Raw genomic sequence first — 6,000 nt, 5'->3', positions numbered from 1 at the left:
AAAAAAAAAAGGTACAGAGGGTGTTAATGGTGACCTCGAATGCAAAAATGGCTTCTGCTTACTGATTTCATCACATTGACATTTTGCCTGTATGTACTGACTAGTTGGTGGCTTAAATGTTTCTTTGCTATGCAAATCTGATCAGGCCAGAAGGAGGCTACAGCTGATCAAAATGTTGAAAGTTTATCAAAGCTGAAATGTACAAGACAGTAGTGACACTGAGCTCTCCATTTATTTTTAAGAATGGGGCACCAAAAGGTTCATTGGTAGCTGTTGGTGTTTGTATGGGGAGCATAAGGCTTATCAACTTGGGTTGCTCTTAGAGTGCAACTCTTGTTGAGTTTTATGTTGCAGGAACCCTTCGTGTCAGTGCCTCTAAGTTTATTCTTGGGCTGGTCAGCTTCCCCAAAGGAGACTCTTCCAAACTCCTGCTAAGCTTTGTAAGTGTGGCTTCCCTTTCTGAGGCTGAGTGGGAGAAGAGAGCTGAATGGTGGTAGGGTTAGGGGTGAGGGTTCAACTTTCTCTTCTTCTCAGCTATACTTCTCTTCATATGCCAAGGGAGCCTCTGTTTTGCAATCAACAGAGAATAAGTCTTTATTCTTCTGCTGAAGTGAAGGAAGAAATCTAGGGTTTTACAGCATCAAATATAATTTTAATTGATTCTCCTGTTTTTAACTTCACCTGTATCTCCACTTTTAGATGTACATAGAGCCACAAATTCCAGAGCCTTTTGAGATTTCTTCTGTTTCTGGAAGCTTTCTCCATCACTGGCTTAGGATACAGCTTTCTGGACTTAGCCAAGTCACTAATCCACTGGTCCTCCTACTCCATAGCTGTCAAAATTTTGTTGCAATTGTCCTTTTCACCGATTGTTCTTGTTCTTGTAAAAAAATCAATTTATTGACACATTACTGGAGTTTCTGGAAGGAGCTGAAGGTAGTGTATATGCTCAGTCTACCATCTTGAATGGAAGTGTTAGAATTATGTCTTTGTCTCTTCAGCATTGTGTGAATCTCTACTCATAACACTGATAACTCAAACCTAGAGCAAACCAAAGTAGTTTCCATAATCTTCAGAATCTCTTTTGACTTTTGTTCTCCTCTTTTTCTCAGTGATCACTCTCTGTCCTGAATAATTAGTTGACTCATCAAACCATATCTAGGTTTGTGGGTCACAAAACTAGATACTCACGGATCCAGAAAAAGGAAGTGAGGACAAGCATTCCAAGTAGGAAGGTGGGGTTGACACAAGCAGAGGCAGGGGCAAACATTGCATGTTTGGTGAACACAGTGATCAATGTGACAGGAATGTGGGTATGTGTATCAGCCGGATGAGGTGTGTCTGGATAAGGAAGTCACAGCTTGCCACACATTCTTTTCACTCTCCACCTCTCCACTTCAACAAGGCTGCCCCACTTGTAGGCTTCTAACAAGGTCAGTCTATTTTACGGTTATGTATTTTCCTTCTCCCATTCCTTTTGCTTGGAATGCAAAGTCTCTGCTTTGTATATTTGGAAAACTCTACTTTTTAAAGATTCAGCTCAAAAATATCTACTCCATGAAGACTTTTATATACCTTGCATCTTATTCCCTTCTTTGGGACACTGTCTGGTCTCTTCGCAATCTCATGGTTACCTACACAGCCTCCCATTAATGAGATAAATAAATATTAGATGTTTTTCTGAAGGGCAAGGATGGTGTGTTATTCCTCGGATATTCCCAAGCACCTAGCACATGGTGGGTAGTCAGTAACTTGTGTTAACTTAGAGAATAATTTATGTTAAATGGTTTATTTGTTTGCTCATTTATTCCTTTAGTTTTTGATTCATTGAGTCATTTGATATTGATTGAGGCTGTCAATGATCAGGCCAATTAAGTAAAAACTATTACTCAGTGGGGCAAAAGTTCTCTGAGTGCAGTGGTTAAAAAAGGTATTCTGGGGAAAGAAGACTCAGGTCATGAAGAATGGGAAAGATGTAAACAGCTCAAGGAGAGCCTATCTTCAGATTCTCCCCTTAAGAGACTCATAGTCTTAGAGAAAAATAAGATGTAAGTCCTATGACTCTGAAAATTGAGTAAAGTAAAATGTGATGTGTAGTTTAAGAGAAGTTTAAATTACTATGGGAATACAAAAAGTAGGGAGACCCCACGGACAGGGATTTCTAGGGATTTAATGAAAGAAAGACCAAATGGGTGTTATCTCCCTCCATCCATGTCAATCTGCAAAACATGAACTCAACTTGCTCTGTATGAGGCTCTGTGCTCATTACTAGCATGACAGACATGAGCAAGACACTGTTTCTTCCTTAAGTTGTTGCTGGGAAATAAATACCTTTTACAAATTCTCCCAAGATGGATGTGGACATGGATGTGGACAAACTGGAACCTTTGTGCCTTGCTGGCAGGAATGTGAAATGGTGCAGCACTGTGGAAAATAGTCTAGCAGTTCCTCAAAAAATTAACATAGAATTACCACATGATTCAGAAGTCCCACTTCTACATATATACCTCCAAAGAACTGAAAGAAGGTAGCAGAACAGATACTTTTACACCCATGTGCATAGCAGCATTATTTACAATAGACGAAAAGTGAAAATAGCTCATATGTCTATCAAAATAAAAGGATTAAAAAATGTGGTATATATATGCCATGGAATATTTTTCAGCCTTAAGAAAGAACAAAATTCTGATACATTCTACAGCTTCTATCAGCCTTAAGAACATTATGCTAAATGATTGAAGTAAGCCAAACACATAAGGGCAAACACTGCATGATACATTTTTTTTTTTTTTTTTTTTTTTTTTTTTTTTTTTTTTGTGACAGAGTCTCGCACTGTTTCCTAGGCTGGAATGTAATAGCACGATCTCCGCTCACTGCAACCTTCGCCTCCCTGGCTCAAGTGATTCTCCTGCCTCAACCTCTCAAGTAGCTGGGATTACAGGTGCCTGCCACCATGCCCAGCTAATTTTTGTATTTTTAGTAGAGACAGGGTTTTACCATATTGGTCAGGTGGGTCTTGAACTCCTGACTTCAAGTGATCCACCTGCCTAGGCCTCCCAAAGTGCTGGGATTACAGGCATGAGCTACTGCACCTGGCGTGTATGATTCTTCTTATAAGAGATATCCAGAATAGTCAAGTTCATATAGAAGGAAAGTAAACTAGGGCTTACCAGGAACTGGGAGGAGGGGGTAATAATTGTTTAATGGGTCCAGAATGTCAATTTGGGATAAAAAAATTCTGAAGATAGATGATTGGGATGGTTGCAAAACAATATGAATGTGCTTAATGCCATTGAACTGTACACTTAAAACTGGTTAAAATGGTAAATTTAGGAGGGCAGATCATTTGAGCTCAGGAGTTTGAGACCAACTGGTCAACATAGTGAAACCCTGTCTGCAACAAATACAAAATTAGCCAGGCATGGTGGCAGATGCCCATAGTCCCAGCTACTTGGAAGGGTAAGATGGGAGGATCACCTGAGTCCAGGGAGGTCGAGGCTGCAGTGAGCTGAGATCACACCACTGCACTCCAGCCTGGGCAAGAGAGTGAGACCCTGTGTCAAAATAAATAAATAAATAAATAAAATGATAAATTTTACGTTATGTATATTTTACTACAGTAAAAAAAGAAAAGGCAGAGGGGTTGTTGTAGGGAGAGTTCTAAGACCAAAACACCAAATCTTAGTCTGAAGATGTAGTGTTGTTTCTGTGGCTTTCAGGACTAAGACAGACAGGGCAGGGGCATGGGATGTGGGTTTGAGGCAAGCAGTCTTACTCGAAGGAAACTTGATCTCTACCTGTGCACCAGGGCTCACTTAGCCTGTGGCCAACCCCAAGTTGTATTCCCTGGACCAGGGTGCTATGGCCTTAATGTTTCTCAAAGCTTTTATAAATATCGTCATGAAACCCCTGCCGACAAAGTGAGAAATCTGGAACAATTGTGCAAAGTTTGTTTTTGATAATTGGAAAATAATATCTAAAAAGAATATATAATTTAGGCTGAAAAAGCAGAAATTTGATTTATTTTTTTCCAAGAAACTATGTGCAATCCTCTGTTAACACCAGAACATCACAGGGAAATAGACTTTTGGGGAACAGCTTCAACTGCCTTGAGTCCAGAGTGAGATCAACAAGACAGAAAATAGAGCAGGGTAGGAGGAGAGATCCTCCTCAGTTAGTGGTGTCTTTGTCATTTGTATTCCTAGAAAGAAACACAAATGGCTTCAGGCTCTTGAGGCCATCTGGTAGTCTTTAGCATCTACTAGGGGGATCTTGTTAACATTCTGAAACTTGGGCCCCTATAGACCTCCCAACTCTTCAGTAGCATGACCTGAGATGCTCTCAGGGTCTCTCAAATTTTACCTTCCTTTAAAATCACCTATAAAACTACAGATGGCTGGACCCAACCCCAGAGTTTCTAATTCAGTGAGTCTGACGTGTCATCTGAGAATCTGCATTCATAACAAGCTCCCAGGTGTTGCTGATACTGCTGGTCCAGGGACCAGCCCTTTGAGAACCACGGTTCTGCATTGACAGCTCTCCTCAGATGGCTCTGATAATCAGTCAGGTTTTGTAAACCCTTTGAGAAACAGCCATCTGTGGGAGCCACCAATAGCTTTTGGCTTTCTTTGGATTTAGTTTTCAAAATCATACCTCTGGAGGTAGGGAAGGAAGGGCAAGCTATAATAAAAGTGAGGAAATAAAATGATCAATGCATGGGAGGTTTTCCTAGTCTTGCCCCTTTTCTAATCTGCACATTCATTGCATATGGTGTCTTCTACACCAAGGCAAGATTATGTGGTGATATGATTTGGGTCTGTGTTTCCACCCAATTCTCATGTCAAATAGTAATTCCCAATGTTTGGGGAGGGACGTGATGGGAGTTGATTGGATCATGGGGGCAGATTTTCCCCTTGCTGTTCTCGTGATGATGAGTGAGTTCTCATGAGATCTGGTTGTTTAAAAATGTGTAGCACTTTCTGCCTTGCTCTGTCTCTCCTGCTCTGCTATGGTAAGATATGCTTGGTTCCCCTTCACCCTTCTGCCATAATTGTAAGTTTCCTGAGACCTTTCAGTCATGCTTCCAGTGAGAATGGACTGTATAGAATATTGGCACTAGAGAAGCAGGGCATTGCTACAAAGATACCTGAAAATATGAAAGTGGTTTTGGAACTGGGTAATGGGCAGAGGTGGAACAGTTTGGAGGGCTGAGAAAAAAGACAGGAAGATGAGGGAAAGTTTGGAACTTTCTAGAGACTTGTTGAATGGTTGTGACCAAAATGCTCATAGTGATATAGACAGTGAAGTCCAGCATGAGACTTCCAAATGGAGATGAGGAACTTACTGGGAATTGGAGTAAAGGGGTCACTCTTGCTATGCTTTAGCAAAGAGACTGGTGGTGTTGTGCCCTGCTCTAGAGATCTGTGGAACTTTAAACATGAGAGAGATAATTTAGGGTATTTGGCAGAATAAATTTCTAAGCAGCAAAGTGTTCGAGATGTGGCCTGGCTGCATCTAAAAGCCTAAGCTCATTTGCATAAACAAATGAATTACCTGAAACTAGAACTTACATTTGGAAAATTTGCAGCCTGACCATGTGATAAGAAAAACAACAACAACAACAAAAATGTTCTCAGGAGGAATTCAAGGCTGCAGACATTTGCATAAATAAAGAAGAGCCAAATGTTCACAGCCAAGACAATGGGGAAAATGCCTCTAGGGCATTTCAGGGACCTTGGAGGCAGCCCCTCCCAACACAGGCCTGGAGGCCTAGGAGGGGAAAATGGCCTCATGGGCCAGGACCAAAGTCCTGCTGCCCTGTGCAGCCTCTGGACATGGTGCCCTGCATTCCAGCCACTCCACTTCCAGCTGTGGCTAAAAGGGGCCAAAGTACAGCTCAGTTCACTGCTTCAGAGGCTGTAAGCTCCAAGCCTTGGTGGCTTTCAAGTAGTGTTGGGCCTGTGGGTATGCAGAAGGCATGAGTTGAGGTTTGGGAGCCTC

The 6,000-nt window shown here is 41.5% G+C and overlaps 1 long non-coding RNA gene across 1 annotated transcript in view; it reads left to right on the top strand.

Annotated features, from left to right (window-relative positions):
- The first annotated feature begins 1,390 nt into the window (after positions 1-1,390).
- The window catches only part of LOC129030423 (uncharacterized), a 93,603-nt gene continuing 88,993 nt past the window's right edge, over positions 1,391-6,000 (top strand). The window contains exon 1 of the long non-coding RNA XR_008500649.1: positions 1,391-1,433. This is a non-coding gene — a long non-coding RNA (uncharacterized LOC129030423). The remainder of the gene's footprint in view (positions 1,434-6,000) is intronic.

This window comes from Pongo pygmaeus, chromosome 12 (assembly GCF_028885625.2).
Source record: "Pongo pygmaeus isolate AG05252 chromosome 12, NHGRI_mPonPyg2-v2.0_pri, whole genome shotgun sequence".
Taxonomy (NCBI): domain Eukaryota; kingdom Metazoa; phylum Chordata; class Mammalia; order Primates; family Hominidae; genus Pongo; species Pongo pygmaeus.
The sequence above is the reverse complement of the archived record's forward strand: the minus strand, read 5'-3'. Positions and strand labels throughout refer to the sequence as shown.